The sequence below is a fragment of the Castanea sativa genome, chromosome 12 (assembly GCF_040712315.1).
Source record: "Castanea sativa cultivar Marrone di Chiusa Pesio chromosome 12, ASM4071231v1".
Lineage (NCBI taxonomy): Eukaryota > Viridiplantae > Streptophyta > Magnoliopsida > Fagales > Fagaceae > Castanea > Castanea sativa.
This window is the reverse complement of record NC_134024.1, coordinates 5,916,336-5,933,871: the sequence shown is the minus strand read 5'-3', so window position 1 is coordinate 5,933,871 and position 17,536 is coordinate 5,916,336. Positions and strand designations below refer to the sequence as shown.

The window sequence follows — 17,536 nt, the reverse complement described above, 5'->3', positions numbered from 1 at the left end:
TTTTTCAGTGCCTCAATATTGATACAGCGCTGTGTGAGTATCTTCATTATCACACAGTTTTTTCCTATTTCCTTTGCTATCTTCGTGCTGTCTCACCCCAGAGTTATGCCATCGTCCTCTTCCTCCGTGACCGTTAACCTTTTCCACACTTTTTCAAGCTCCTCAACCATTTTTAGGATACCCCACTCTCATCCTAGAAGGGCGAAGGAGTACTCAACTAATCTCACTACTAGGGAGATCACTCTACTCTTGCAAGGAAGCAAGACACCACTTTGCCACTACATGCGTGAGAGCACAAGAGCACAACACTTCAAAAATATAGCATTTAGTATCTCAAAACACTACTTTATTTATTTTAACACTCCACTTTATGATACACCCAACATCAAATGTTTTATTTTTTTACTACTTCATTAAAATATTATTTATTTTAATCAAGTGAGAGAGTGAGAGAGAAAGAGAGGCACAGCACAAGAGAGAGTGAGAGAGAGGAAAAAAAAAAACTCTAGCAACTTGCTACAGTAGGGTGTCAAAGACGACACTCCACTATAGCAAAGGTGTCAAAAATTTTAAGAATAGCATGCTTGATATTTTAAGGGGATGAGAGCTAAAATTAGGATTTAGCATTTTTCACATCTTTGATGTGAATGCTCTAAAGGTATACTACACCTCCTAAAATTTGGAGTCCTTAAATTTTACACCCTTCTGTTTTAAATTTTAGACTTCATTCTTTAAAGTTATATTATATTAATATCAATCACTCCATCTATATTTTTTGTAACCGTTTATATTTCCCATTAAGTGTCATATAAGCTTGATACATGTGTTTAGTTTGTTCAATAAATTGACACCGCATCATTTTCATTATGACGACATTTTTGTTAGCCCAAAAAGACTTAAAATAATTTATTGACTTGACATCATTTTATTGGACGAACTGTACACGCATGACAAGCTTACATGAGCATTCACATTAGCTTAGGAAAAAATTTCTCTCTATTTTAGCAATACCTACTTTTTTATCTTTTCTTTTTTACATTATCGCTTTTCAAAACACCCCACATTGGATTATCTATTTTATAATACATTTCATTAAAATATCAAATTTTTCTTTATTCTTTAATTGTTTCTCATTCTTCAGACACAACAACCAACACTCACTATCTTCCTTTATCCTCAGAATACGTAAAAATAATTATAATATTACAAAATTTATATTGAATAAGTAGACTATATTTCAAACTCTTTGAGAATACTTTTTATATTTCTTAGGAAATTCATATAAAAAAATACTTTAGATGTCTAAAGGCTAATATTTATAAATTATAAAATAAAAAAAATAAAAAAATAAAAACTACATGCAATGCACAAGGTAAAAACTAGTATATCTAAAAGCTTAAGTGTAACAATTATTTGTTGTTAAACTCTTGTTGAGCCACATCAGCCTAGCATTTTGGTCCACTCAATCCACTTCGGTCTTATTTAGTACCATTCCATCCACTTTGGTCCATTTGGTCTTATTTAATCCACTTTGGTCCTAACCCATCCACTTTGGTCCTATTTCGTCTACTTTGGTCCCATTCAATCCAATTGCGTCCACTTTGTTCCTTATTCGGTCCAATTTGTTCCTATCTAGTCCATTCTATCCACTTTGCTCTTATTCAGTTCTATTCGGTCCACATTGGTCTTATTTGGTCTTATTCGGTCCATTCTATCCACATTGATTCTATTCGGTCTAATTCGGTTCACTTTGGTCCTAATTGGTCTACATCGGTCCACTTTAGTCTTCTTCGGTCCACATTGATTCTACTCGGTTATATTCAGTCCATTGGTCCACTTTGGTCCTATTCGGTCCATTTTGGTCTTATTCAATCCTCTAAAGTCCACTTAGGACTTATTCAGTCCACTTCAATTCTATTCGGTCCACATTGGTCTTATTTGGTCCAATTCGGTCCATTCTGTCCACATAACTCCTATTAGTTCCACTTTAGTCCAATTCGGTCCACTTTCATCTTATTCAGTCCATTATGTCCACTTTGGTCCTATTCGGTTATATTCAGTCCACATTGGTCATATTCTGGATTGGAGAAAGGGAAGAGAATGAGAGAACCAAAATAAGATGAAGAAAATGGAAGATCAACAAGGGTGTGTCCATCTTAGCTTACAACACTGAAAATCAACACCAGGAAAACGACATTAACAGAATCTTGGACAAAAAAGGAAGAGAAGACCACGTTCCTCTCACATTCCTATCAAAAAAACATTTTTACATTAACTTTTCACATTTTATTTTTCAAATTCAAGGGTTGAGATTTTTTTTTTTCTGTGTTCATTGAAAGAGACATTCTATATGTTCTTTCCAAAACATAACTGATACTACCTCTAAAGCTAAAAAATTATTATAAGTTGGAAAAATATTGAATTACAAAACAGTTGAGAATAAATAACAGATTAGTTTGGTATAAATATTTTGTAAAAACTATTTGACGACCTAATGAACTATAATATATTTCATAATAAATTTCGTAACAATATTATTAAATTAATATATATATATATATACATATATATAATTAAAACACCCTTCCATTTTACAAATCAATTGCATGCATCTCTCTGTAGGCCAGGGACAAAATGAGAGGAAATTGAAATGAGTGAGGATTTTTAAATGGAATATGGGTAGATTTGTAGGTGAAATTTTCCCCTGAACCATTTTGTTGCATACCATAGACAAAGTTGACAATCAATAATAATTGCCTGGGCAAAAGCCAAATATCCACATAAGAAAATGTAAAGTTACTTATCGGTTAGAACACCAACTTCATTACATTTTTCCTGTATATACAGACATTTTCAAACAAATGCAGCAACATGGAATTGATATTAATGTTTTTCCCCCCTAATTTGAAACCTACAATATTTGTTCCATGCTTATTGCCCTTTACAATCAGGCTAATACGCTAATAACTTTCGTTTTGGTATGGGTGGAATTTGAATCCAAGTCTAGTGTTTGACAACAAGAAACTTTATCAATTGAGATAAACTTAGATTAATGTTGATGTTATTAACACCATATTCAACATTTATTGCACAAGTGAGCGTTGGTGCTCGCTCAAATATATCTCAGCAAGAGAAGTGTGAAATGCTGAACCAATTGGAAGGACATCTTCATCAAGAAAGAAGTAAGGGGAATGCAGGGAGTGAACTGAGCCCAAGTCCTCATTTACAATTCCAATGCAAACATAACTGCTGGAATCAGTTCTTGATAGCAGGCAAAGTCTTCACTTACCATCATTTTCTTACTCGCCTTGACATTCTGAGGACCAAGCAAAAGTTTGCCCAGCTTCTGCACATGCAGATGCAGTTTCTCATCATTCACAACAGCAGGCATTAGCGGGTAATCTTCTTCTTTCATATCAATATATGCATTACATCTGTGTACGGCAGCTTGTCCCACAATAACCTACAACCAGCTGCGGTAATATACTTCACCAACTTTGAAACCAGTGATTACACTAATTATAATGTTTGCCTTTGGAAACAAATCAGTTGAAAGTTTGCCCCATGTTGGAGCATTTTAATATTAAATAATTAAAATGAATAAATGTGATAAAAATAAATGTAAAGATGTGGGAGTGAATGTGGAAGATGAGGAGTTAGTGAAAAATGTTTAATCCCACATTGAAAAGGAGAGAGACTATTTTGTTCTTTTTAATTGTGGTGATTAATGGGCTAACATGAATTGTCTCAAATATTGGGCCAGATACGTGCGCAAGGGGGAGGTGAAGGGTGGAGGTGTCAAATTTGGAAATGAATCAGCACCTTGAACACTTTGTGCAGAGGTTGTTCTAGCTATACGACACTTGTTGGGCTGTTGTATCCTGGGGGAGACAAGTCAGACACGGTCTGCACCGGTTACAAAGTTTAGCCAACCAAGGGCTTGAATCTCCTTAAAGAGAGCGAGTGCCGCGCCTCAGTCCAAATAGTGTTGTGTAATTTCTCTCTTTAAATTAATAAAAAATTCAGAAGTATTATTCAGTTTCTCTTTGTGTATTTCCATTATCATTGTATTTGCACCAACACCCCAGAACTGATGAACTACTAAATTCAAGACATTAAAGCCCAATGCAACAAAGTTATAAAAAGAAAGAAAAGAATTTATGGGGAAAAGAATGTAATGGGAAGCTTAAAATAACTCCATAAAGCAGACAATTAGTGTCAGCTAAGAGTGCATCTTGAAACACTATCAAGAACAAATGACAGTGCCAAGGTGGAAAAATTGCAATGTTATCTCCATGACATGAAAGCTGACTGCTTGATTTTGCCACTACAGTTCACCCTTTTTCCAGGAGAATTACCAATGCCAGTGAATGCAAACAAAGAGTATTGAACAATTGAAATATAAATAAATTGAATGTACAAAAGATATGTTGTTTATATTTCAAAGCGAATTCACATCTTACCCGGTGTTGTAGTTGTAGACCAATGAAGCAGCAAAACTATTTTCTAATAAAGCAAGAGGCAAAAAGGTTAAGGTATAGTATATACCTCTATCAACCGTTGCCTGAGTTGGTGCAAGCCTTCAGTTGTGAGACTCCTCATGGTGCCCCCAAATTCAACATATATTGGAATTGTGTCCAATGTAGTACCACCTCTGATATAAGTAACAGATAGCACCTTCAATGAAAAACTAAGTGTTAGCTCTATGTCACATTGGATATTTTATATGCTTTTGGTCACCTATACCCCCCACCCCCCAAACAACAACAACCAAAAAGAAGTTGCCTATTCACTTCATTCTTGCATAGCCTTCTAGGTGAAAGATTTTGAAAAAAACCCCCAAAATTTTTTTTTTTTTTTTTTTTTGAAGACTTCCTATAGAAGTTACTAAAGGGAACAACAATTTGGACCTCAAAGAGGTAAGTTTGCAGAGATTAAGCGGGGCAATTTATTTTGTTGGGTACCGAGGGTGGGGGGGGTTATTGGGGTGGGGGTGTTGTCAAACTTAATTAGAGGAAGGCTTTATAACAATAGAGCTAAATGGAAGCTACAATAAGCATCCAACCCAGAAGCTTAAATTATCATGTGGAGAGGCCAACAAGTACATAGTGACATACCTGACTATGAAGGGGATCAGTTTCTCTCGAGATGATCTGTTGCAATGCCAAAATTACAAATGACGCAGCAAGAATTGGATCCACATTTCTATGGGGATCTTCAGCATGCCCACCTTTTCCTACTATTTTTGCTTCAAAGAAGCAAACCGCAGCTAAGGCAGGCCCTGAAATGGAATTTATACTTCCTGTGGGTAGTACAGGACTAATGTGCATTCCGAATATAGCTTCAGCATCACGAACAGCACCATCTATTATCATGTGATATGCACCAGTACCTGCCTCCTCAGCAGGTTGGAAAACAAGTCTTACAGTTCCCCTCAGTCCCAAATTAAAAGGGGTTTTAGAATAAAACATGTTGAAGATTAATTTAGGCAACTTTGAGAACAGAGAGACAAAAATATTTTATAAACATCTAATTAGAAACAAGTGCCAACTTTCCAAGGGCAAGTCAGAATTCTAGCAAACACCAAGAAGTGGTGTCGATAAAGAACATGAAAAGTAAATTCTAAATCAGTTATCTATTAATTATTGCTCAATGACATATTTTCTGGAAATACTGAATACACATGACAACAAAAGAGTGGATCATGTTTGAACTTAATTTATAAATTACAAATCATTGAATATTAATTGAATACATTTTGTAAGTTTTTCCCTTTAGAAATCTCTTATCCTCATCACGTTAAATGTACTTGTGTTGAGTCCAGTATAATGTGTTATAGAAAGTTAGAGAATACACATCAAAGATAAAAATTTCTTTCTTAGTTTTCGTTAAAATGTATGTTATTTCTAGGATAAAAGGCCCACTCAATCTTTTATTTGTTACTATCATTTTCTATCAAAGAAACAAAGTCTCTAGCATAAAGGAGATTCAAATTTCCAATGTCATTTAATCTTAAGCCTTGCATTTGAACAATTCAAGCTTATTCTCAGTTTATACAAGCTTATTCTCAGTTTATACAAGCTTATTCTCTGATTTTTCCATTCTCTGTTAATTCACAATTGGACCTCCATTCTTTTACAGAGCTGGTAGAAATGAACACACTTGCACCAGGTAGACAGCTAAGCCAGCTTAAAAATATTAATAAGCCCTTCATACACATAATCCTCAAAGAAAAAAGGAATGGTGGAAAAGGACTGGAATAGCTTATTGATTAGAAAGGTCTTGCTACCTTCTGATCCTATATACTAGATCCCTTGGAAAGCAATCATGAGAAAAAAATTCCAAACATAAAGATAGAATAACCACAAATATGAAATATCTATGTCAAAGTAGTAGTTTACCCAGATGTAAAAACACCACTGAAAAGAAATCTGGTAATCGCAGACGACATTGAGAAAGATGAAATTTTGGACAAATAAAAAATTAGATTGCTAAGAAAGTTAAATTTAATTAGTTCTGTACTCTGTCAAGAGCTGTCTTTTGTAAGCCAACCAAGTCAATTATTAGCTATATTCACAATTTTCTTCTCTGCGATACACATTTGACTAAGGCACAGGCATAGGACTCATATTTAGGTTTCATAGAAAACAAAAGATATGAAACTTTTTATGAGAGAATCGTTCATGAAACAGGAGAGGTTTATTACAAGGAGAACAACACAAGAATCTTATTGCATTATTAGGGTCTATTGCGTTAATAAGAAATCTTGCCGCTACTGAATTAGTATATGTAAAATCATAGCCATGTCCTTTATTAGTTTCTCATAAATTTATTGAGTAATAACGGGAAACATGTTGTGAGTGCACGTGTGAGAGCTGAATTGCACATCAAGAAACAATAAGAAAGTGAGTAGCTTATATTCACAACTGGGTGCAATAGAGCAGTGTCCCACCAATGGTAATTTTCTCTCTAACAATGAGAGGTCATATTGTACATGCATTGTTGCCGTAGTTGAATCTAATGCTAATCGTAATGTGTATTCAAGATGCAAATGATTGGTAAGGAAGAAACATTCTATACTTAATTTTGTTGACAAAGTGAATTTCTCCATGGTCCTTAGTAGTTTCCCCTAACTAATGGATAGATTTATCACACAAACATATGTTACTGTTCACTTGTCACATACCCCCTCAAATTTTTCCATTCTACCTCAGCTTCGACATCCACCTTTGAGAACCCACATTGAAAACAAAAGTACTAAACCCATATAGAATGAAATTACTTTCATCATTTCATTGCAATATTAAAAAACAAACCTTGAGCTTATCTTTGCGTTGATTAAGCAACTTAGCAGCACCAAGGAGCATAGTTGTGTGAGCATCATGTCCACACCCGTGCATTTTACTATCAATCTTGCTCTTATGCTCCCACTCAACAAGCTCCTACACATATCAAACACTATAATTTGAAAACAAAAACACACACATATACAAACACAGACAAAACTTGAAAACAAAAATGATTATGGATTACTTGTAAGGGAAGAGCATCCATGTCAGCTCGAAGAGCAACAACAGGAGGAGAACCAGAGCCAATTTCGGCAACAATTCCGGTTTTGGCAAACGGGTATGAATAAGGGATGCCAAGCTTGTCAAGCTCTCTGCGTATAAGAGCACTGGCGTTGTGCTCTTCGAATTTGAGTTCTGGGGTATTCATGGATTTGCCTTCTTATAGAGACCAACCAATCTTTGTATTGCTGAGCTGAGCTTCGAAGCTGTTGCGCATAAGTTGGATGCTGAGAACTCTGGATTGAAGAAAGGGAAGTGAGTGAGAGAAACAACATAAGATGAAGACAATGGAAGATCAAAACGGGTGTGTCCATCTTAGCTTTTAAAACCTGAATGGTACTGAAAATCAATAACATAAAACGACATCGACAGAATCTTGGACAAGATGGAAGGCAGGACCAGGTTTCTCACATTGCTCTCACAAAAGCTTTTTACTTTTTACACTCTTTGAAGAAAAAAAAAAAAAAAATCTATATCTAAGGGGTTGAGATTGAAAGTTGACTTTTAAACTTTCTATCTCAGTCGTTAATAACTATTGCAACACCGACACAGTACAATTATAATACTGTACTACTTTGGGTAGACAGTATAGTACCTAATCTGAATCCTAGGAGGAGATACAAATTTGGCCCAACCGCCCAACCATGGCTTATTCCTGATGTCAGATAATAAGAGTTTATCAAAAAAAAAAAAAATGTCAGATAATAAGATCAGAATTCAGAAGACACAAACCATCGTGTCCTTCCTTGTACTGGCCTTCATTGGAACTCTATGAAAAAGGACCACTTTACAAGGTGCGAAATTTATTATGTTTGGGACCTACAAGTGTAGGGCATAAAAATGGTAAATTAAATAGGAAAAGGTTAACCGGGAGGATGTATGTTAAGGTTCTCTAAAATGGGTCCCACACAAATAAAAAAAATTGAGTCAATGAGAGAAAAGGCATGGCATGGCATGACATGTAAGGAAATTTTGGACAAATTTGCCCTGTCAATATGGGACACAGTTGACATTGGTTGAGAATTCTTTTTTCTTTGGACAAACTGGTCTTCTTAACACATTTTCCTCCTTTTCACTTTTTATTTCCTACCAAATCTTATTTTATCAATATTTTATCATTTACTTTCTTTCACTTTACCAATATTTTATCATCTACTTTCTTTCACTTTACCAATATGAAACTAAATTTCTTCCCCTTTATCAATATCTAAGAGAAGAAGAAATGAAAAAATGTCAATAAAAGATTGAGGAATAATTAAACAAGGTACCAGTTTTGTATTTTATTTGATTCATAGTTATTTTTAAAAAATAGGTTAAAATGAATATGTTGTTAATTTTTATTTTTGATATATGTATATTGTAGCACTAATGGATGGGGATGTAGTTGCAAAAGATTGCTTTGACTTAAATGAATCACTTCATGAAGGTATTATAATTTGATTTTATTTGTGATTTACATTTCACTTATCATAGAATATTTTTAAACTCTTGTTTTTATATAGCACCAAAATTAATATGATGTTAATTTTTATTTCTAATACATGTATTATTGCATCAATGGATGAGAATGTAGTTGCAAGTGATAGTCACCACTTTACTCCAAAATATTGTTTTGACTTAAATGAACCCCTTCAAGAAAGTATTATAATTTTATTTTATTTATAAATTTACATATTATTTATCATAGAATATGATGTTTATATTTTAAACTCTTGTTTTAATATAGCACCAATGGATGACAATGTAGATGCAAGCGAGGCTCATCAATTTGTTCCAATGGATTGTTTTGACTTAAAATTGTCTCAAGAAGTTATTATTATTTTCATTTTATTTGTAATATATAATTCATATATCACATAATATGATGTTGATTGTTTTTTTAATTTTTGTTTTAATATAGCACAAGTTGATGATGATTTGATTGCAAATGGGGTTCATGAAAGTGTTTCAAAGAATTGTGTTGAATTAAATGAGCTTCCAAATGATGGAAAAATTAATAATACTTATGGAGATAAAATAATTGATTGGAATGAATGTCCAATAGATAAAATGGGAGTAATTGAAGAACATGAAGATATAAATTCAATAGAAAATGAGTTTGAGCCTTTTGTTGGTCAATGTTTTCCTAGTGAAGAAGAAGCTTTCATTTTCTATAAAAATTATGCAAATCGATATGGTTTTACAATTTGAAAAGGTCATATTGAGGAAAAAAAAAGGAGAAATAGTAAGATTTGATTTTTTTTTGTCATCGACAAGGTAAACAACCACTAAAAATAGTGGATCCATTTAAGGAGCAAAGAAATAGGAAGTCTTTAAAATGTGAATGTAATGCTCATTTAAGTATCATTTTGCGAAAGTCATTTGATATTTTTCCTCAAGAATGGCATGTCACTAAGTTTGTTGTAGACCACAATCATGATTTGTTCTCCCCTTCGGAAGTGCAATTTCTTCCAACCAATCGAGTTATCACTATAGATGATGAAAAACGCATTTTCTTATTGAAAGAAGCTGGACTTTCAATTAGAGAGGTAATGCGTGTTATAGAACTTAAGAGGCATTTGAAACATGGGCAACTTCCACTTGTTCAAAGGGATATTCGTAATCTTTATGTGAAAATGAGGAGGAAGAATGCAAAGAATGATGCCATGGATATTCTACAATTTTGCAAAGTTGCTAAAGAATGATGTCATGGATATTCATGCTTTAGTAAATTTGTATTTGATTAGCAGACTTTTGCATGCTTAATGAGGAATCAACCTAAGGCAATTTTGACGGATCAAGATCCATGGATTACAGAGGCAATATCAAAAGAATTGCCGGCTACAAAGCATGCCTTTTGTATATGACACATTACTGCTTAATTTAGTGCTTGGTTTACATCAATTCTTCGTAATCAATATTCAAATTGGTGCATGGACTTCTATAAGTTATACAAGTTAGATTCATGTGAAGATTTTGACAATCAATGGCTTCAAGTTATGACAAAATATGACACGCTCTCTAACAAACATGTAATTGGTTTATATCAAATCAAGCACTTTTGGGTACCATGTTACCTTCGTGGGCATTTTTTTGGTGGAATGACAACAACCGGAAGATCGGAAAGTATAAATGCATTTATTTAACGGTTTGTTAGTTCTCACACAAATTTGATCCAACTCATCAAGCAAGTAAATCATTATTTACCATTGATTTCTTTTGTTGTGTGTGTGTGTATATATATATATATTTGTTTATATTTGTGTCTTCATGTCTCATACAAAAAGTTTTTAATTTATTTTACTATTTGTAATTTTAGGTTGATCTTGCCATTGAAAATATTGAGCAAACACAATCACATGATACGATGTTGGAGACATATAGAGGTTCTTCTTTAAGATCATTGTCACCGATAGAAGACCAAGCACATAGTGTTTTGACGCCCTATGCTTTCAAAATTTTTCAAGAGGAATTTGGGAGAGCAGCACAATATTCGGTGCTTCAAGAAAATGGTATTGAATTTGTGCTACAATATTATAAAGATGAAACTAGTCAAAGGCACAAAGTATTATGGGATGGTAAGATGACATATTGTAGTTGCAAGAATTTTGAATTTTGGGGTATACTTTGTCGTCATGTACTTAGTGTATTCCTTCATAAAGATTGTTACCAAATTCCATCCTTGTATTTAAAACCACGTTGGTGTCTTGAAGCATCATTAAGTGAAAAGGAAGTGCTAGTGGTGGATGATGAAAATTTAGTGGACAAGGAAAATATAGTTGATGCTAATGTTAATGATATGATTGATGGAGATTGCTTCATTAATTGTCCTCCGCTCTCAAAGACAAAAGGTCCTCCGAAGCAAAAACGAATGAAAGGTGGAAGAGAATTAGGAAAGAAAAAGAATTATTGTGGCCTTTGCAAGCATGTTGGTCATAACATTTCAACATGTCCGGACAAAGATAATTGTACTTCCTCAAATGGTGCCCAAAAAAGAAAAAAAAATGTACTTCAAGTGAAATTGGATTGAATCCAATATTTTCTTTGAAATGTTAGGCATAAACTCTTCAGCTTGTAAAAAAAAAAATTATGACAATATTGTGTTTGTTAATTTTGAAAATATTATGTCATTGGACAATATTAATTTTGACAATATAATGCCTTTGTCAATATAATACCTGTAAGTGCACAATCGTACCCGAACCCAAAAATGAATGTTGGGCTCAAGCCCAATGAGCCTTATACAATAAAATTTGTAGAGTATAGGTTGAAATATAGGTTCGGGATGTTGGAAGTTCGACTAACAGGTTGGAATGCTAAAATTCGTGCAAATGATGAATGAATTATAACAAATAGATCTCCTCGGACGTAAGCCGAGGATGATTTGTATAAATATCCTCTTTCTAGGTCAAAGTTTACAATCTTTAGTTCCTATTTTTGTTTAGCAGAAGAAAAAATTCCCCCCCCTTCTCTCTCTCTCTCTTGCCTCCTTATATGCTTCTCCTACACTGGCTCCTCCACGTGTCATACAAATCTTTTCCTTAGATACTTGTCTCATCTGCCATCTTCTTAAAGTCTTCGAACCATAGCCAGAGAGCTAAATTCTACTGTTCAGAGGTCATTTCCTCATTAATGCGGCCAATAAGGTAGATGCAGGGTCTTTAATGTGGAGGTAGCAGCATTTTCCTTAGATATTTATCTTAAATCCTTGCATCTTAGAGGGTGCTTGGATCACCCTTTTACCCATCAGTCTTTTCCAAGATTTTGCCCTTAACCTTCTTGGCAAATCCCAGGGTCTTTGGAGGACTTGTCCGAGGAGACCTTCATCCTCAGACAACTCCTCGGACCTCTGCAGTATAGGCTGACTCATGGGCTTAGGGGCCCAATGACAAAAACAAACTGGTACCAACTGACCAAGCCCAAAGCCCATTTTTTTACTTAATAACTCTTACCCCCCATAATAGCCCCTCAAAACTTTATTTTTCCCTCTCATTCAAGGAGAAAGATAGAGTTTTGAACCAAACAATACACACTCTGCATGCTCTGTAGACCGCCACATGTGTGGGGATCCTTTCGCTTCCCTGAAAATGCCATCTGATGCTTCAAAGCCCGGAACGCATGCATTTATGACCGTAAGTTACATCTTGTTCCCCACGTTCAACGGTGAGATGAACATCCAACGGTCCAGGTCGCCCTCTGAAAATTTGAGCGAGATAAGTCTAATTTCGAGGCTGCCTCCCGCACGTCAAAACGCTTGGAAACCCGCGCCTTCATTCATTTCCTCAGAATTCAATCACATCAAAGTATTCATCGTCGCTTTTTCTCTCCAGAAATTCGTGAAGACTCGCATAACCAACTCTCGTAAGTCCTTATTTTCTTTGCTCCTTCCTTCTCAGATTCTATCCTCGGCTCCTCTCTAACTTCTATTCTTCTTTAAACTCGCATTCTCGCTTCTCCTAGATGGGTAGATTTAAGTGCCTGGTTGATATCGACGCCGGTATGGAAGGGTTTAGAGCCAAGTACCATATTCCCAACGACGTAGGTCTAAAATATTGCCCAGTAGAAGCCGTAGATAGTGCTAAGAAGACGGGAGAAGTCATCATTCCAATGATTGACTTCATAGAAGGGGGAATGACTCTCCCTATGAGAAATGTGACTAGGGAATACCTTCGCAACCATAGGTTGTGCCCAAACCAGTGCGCACCTAACGGGTTTAGGGTCTTAGGTAGTGTCGACACTCTGAATGAGCAAATGGGCTCAAACCTCACATGGCATGACGTTGCCTTTATGTATGAGTGCCACAAACTTAAAAATGTAGGGTATTACATCAAATCACGGTCCAGCGTAGTTAGGCTGATCTCCTGTCTGCCTAAATCCAACAAGGGCATGAAGGACGACTACCTCATCGCCTCAGGGAACTGGCATGACGGCCTTCACTGCCCAGTCATATGGGGAGATTCAAGTGTGACTCCTTAGGAGTTAGATTTACTAACCCGTAATTCCATCATGCTACATTCTACTACTTTAATCCTCATTTCTCACTATTGCTTTTAATTTTTATGTTTAATACTAATCTGACCGTGTTTACCTTCTCCGATATTTCTTCTCTTAGATAAACAGCTCATACGCCCACGCTTGAGCTTTTGCAACGTTGCCGACTTAAATCGCGTTCTCCGCTCAGAAGTCTTCGTGAGTGAAGATCTACAAGTGAGGGCAGCACATTTGATATTAGGATACGATCCTATATCCTCGGACTTCTAAGAGACAGAAAACGCTATCATTGCAGGGGATAAGTGTCGTAGAAGGATAAACGTCGCGAGGCCAGGCTTCCTTTCCAACGACGATCTTCTTGACGACCCCATCATCATCCTGTACACACGCCCTATTGCGGCAGTTCCCCTTTCGGCGCACTCCTAGACAGCTGCCATCCCAGAAGAGCAAGCGTCCTCGCCGCACTCATTAGACGAGGAGATAGACCAGTTTCATCTCGAGGACATCGAAAGGCCTCGAGGAAACCCGTTTGTCGTTCTCTCGAATGAGGAGGACGAGCCCACCGAGACTTCGGGGATATAAGGCTTGGTAGTCGCCCGCCCTGACTCCAACTCCGAGGAGGAAGAAATGGACGTCCTGAAGGGATTGATGCACAAGAGGGGCGAAAGAGTCTTGAAGAAGGGAGCAGGTGGGTCACAGGTCCCCCTGTCCTTGCCCCCACCCCTTCCTCCGTCCGATCCGAAGCCTCCCGTAGCGGAGCCTAAGAAGAAAAGGAAGGGTGAGACCGAGGAGGCTGATGAGGAGAGACAAAAGAAGTAGAAACAACAACAACAACAACCCCCGCAGCAAAGACCTAACAAGGGCAAGGGACATGCCTCATCAGTGGAAAGCGGGGAGATCGGGGATCTTGCCGAAGTGCGCCGTGCACCGGCTAACTGGTCTCCCGAGCTCACGCTGGACGGGGCACCTATCTCCTGCCAGTCCAACATCAGGATGTTCCAACATGGCCATGCCCTCCACCTGGCCGAGGCCTTGGAACGTCCTCTCCTGCTGCCCAGGGACATGGAGGCCCTAGACAAGATGACTCAGTCCCAGCTGTTCCTTTCACTAAAAATGGACTTGGGCTTGGTAAATATTCAAATCTTATCTTCATCCCTTTTTTTTTTTTTTTTAACTCATCGTAGGAGACCTTTTTATACGTTTGATAATCTGATTTCTTGTTACAGGCCGTCCAGCAAATCTTTACTACCGAGAAGTGGGTGGAGGATTCTCGGAAGGAAGTTGGGCTTGAACTGGAGCTTCGGCTGGAGACCGAGAAGTCCCTGGGTCAGGCCCTCGCGCAAAATGAGAAGCTCACCACACAGTTGGCAGAGCTAAAAAGGGAAAGAGACAGTGCTGAAGCCATCTTGAAAACAATGAAGACCCAGGTAGAGGGGCAACGCAAGCTTCTTCGTCAGAAGGATGAAGAGTTATCCCAAGCTCAGCAAGAGCACTCTGACTTGAAGAAGGAGCTTGCCAAATTGAAGGACGAGGCCCGCACCTTCAAGGGCTCACTGGAGGCCGCGAAGAAGGCTGCTTATAAGGAAGGGGTAACGGCGACAGAAGAGCAGCTGACAGAGGAGTTCGCCGCGCTATGCTGGGAATACTGCCAGCAAGTTTGGGGTGAAGCCTTAAATGTAGCAGGGGTTCCTCCAGCTTCCGAGCTGAGGAAGTCTGAGAACATTTGGCTTCCCCTAGACATACAGGAGATAGAAAAGCTTCCTCCTGTCACCTCTGCCCCTGAGACAGCTTCTTCTATGCCCCCTCCTGTGATCCCAGAGCCCATTCCTGCTCCTACAAAACCTATGAGTTCCAACAAAGAGAAAGAACAGGGTGAAGGTGCTGAGAAGGTCATGGGCCAAAGCGCCAAGGCTATCGTCCCTCCACTAGTGCCAACAAATAAAGGAAAACAAGTCAAATCCTCTTTTGAGATGGAGTTGAAGAGCACTGAAGCGACCAGCACTTCTGAGCAGGATCCTCCTTTAAAAGCTTAGGGCTGAGCCTAGGACTTTTTCCCCCCCCCCTTTTTTTTTTGTCATATATCAAAGACTTTCTTTGTAATATGTATCAAAAGCAATTAATGAAAGACTGTCTTATTTAATCTTTATTTAACTTGTACTTTTTCTTTTGCTATAAGATTTCTCGTCAGCACAAAAAAGAATGAGTGGAACAACCAACTCCGCTTTCAATATTTGAACTATCATAACTTTAAACAACAATACACACACTTAGCTTATATCTTACAAATCATGCCTCAAGAATATAACATGTGAGACATACTGACACACAACTAAAAATCTGACTTAGAATCCATGGACTTGGAATAAATAAACTTTGTCTTAATGATAAGTACGATGTCAATTTGTACGAGATAGATGGGCCGAGAGCAATACGTATCCACATTTCCACTTGATACTTAGAATTTGTAACCTAAAAATGTTAATTTCAACAAAGTAGAAGGTTCATGGACCCGGCATAATTAAGGTTCTGTTTAACAAATGATAATACATCAATTTCCACAAGGTATGTGGTCCAAGGACCATGCATCACCAAGTTTCTGTTTGGTACTTAAAAAATTGTAACTTAAGATGCTAGTTTCCCCAAAGTAGGAGGTCTGTGGACTCGACATAACTAAGGTTCTGTTTAACAAATGATAAGACATCAATTTCCACAAGGCATGTGGTCCGAGGACCATGCATGTCCAAGTTTCTGTTTGGTACTTAGTAATTGTAACTTAAGATGTTAATTTTCCCAAAGTAGAAGGTCTATGGACCCGACATAACGAAGGTTCTGTTTAACAAATAATAAGACATCAATTTCCACAAGGTATATGGTCCGAGGACCATGCATCACCAAGTTTCTGTTTGGTACTTAAAAAATTGTAACTTAATATGTTAATTTCCCCAAAGTAGGAGGTCTGTGGACCCAACATAATTAAAGTTCTGCTTAACAAATGATAAGACATCAATTTCCACAAGGCATGTGGTCCGAGGACCATGCATGTCCAAGTTTCTGTTTGATACTTAGTAATTGTAATTTAAGATGTTAATTTCCCCAAAGTAGAAGGTCTGTGAACCCGACATAACTAAGGTTCTATTTAACAAATGATAAGACATCAATTTTCACAAGGCATGTGGTCCGAGGACCATGCATGTCCAAGTTTCTGTTTGATACTTAGTAATTATAAGAGATAAACCCAAATAGATATTCACAATTTGAAACGCAAACGACACAAGTGCTTTTTATTAGTAATAATACCTTCGAAGGTTGTTTACATTCCATGGGCGTTGTACAATTTTTTCATCTAGATCGGCTAGTCGATATGACCCTATGCTTGCTACAAAAATGATCCGATATGGTCCTTCCCAATTTGGTCCCAGCTTTCCCCAAGCTGGGTTTTTGGCAATACCCACAACTCTTCTTAACACTAGATCCCTAGGCGCTAATGGCCTTAGCTTCACATGGGCGTCGTATCCTCTTTTAAGCTTCTGCTGATACTAAGCCATTTGGACCATAGCAGCCTTTCGCCGTTCCTCAACCAAATCCAGGCTTTTTTCCAAGAGGCCGTCATTATTTTTTGGGCTAAAAGAACTCATCCTTAGCGTTGGGAAACCAGATTCTAAAGGTATTACTGCCTCGGCCCCATAAGTCATAGAGAACGGTGTCTCTCCAGTGGATCTGCGCGGCGTAGTTCGATACGTCCATAAAACATGTGGTAGCTCCTCTACCCATCTGCCCTTCGCGTCATCCAACCTCTTCTTGAGTCCACTGACTATGACCTTGTTAACGGCCTCGGTCTGCCCATTTCCTTGAAGATAGGCTGGGGTGGAGTACTTGTTTATAATGCCCATGTCACTGCAATACTTCCTAAAAGCTCTGCTGTCAAATTGAACGCCGTTATCTGAAATAAGCGTGTGGGGCACCCCAAATCTAGTGATAATATTCTTCCAAATAAACTT

General features: G+C 37.3%; 3 pseudogenes; 2 read left to right on the top strand and 1 right to left on the bottom strand.

Moving 5' to 3' along the window:
• Positions 1–2,840: 2,840 nt before the first annotated feature.
• Positions 2,841–8,136, bottom strand: LOC142618979 (IAA-amino acid hydrolase ILR1-like 5; annotated as a pseudogene).
• An 800-nt stretch (positions 8,137–8,936) lies between these two features.
• On the top strand, positions 8,937–10,252 carry LOC142620079 (protein FAR1-RELATED SEQUENCE 11-like; annotated as a pseudogene).
• A 60-nt stretch (positions 10,253–10,312) lies between these two features.
• On the top strand, positions 10,313–11,577 carry LOC142620078 (protein FAR1-RELATED SEQUENCE 11-like; annotated as a pseudogene).
• Positions 11,578–17,536: the final 5,959 nt, after the last annotated feature.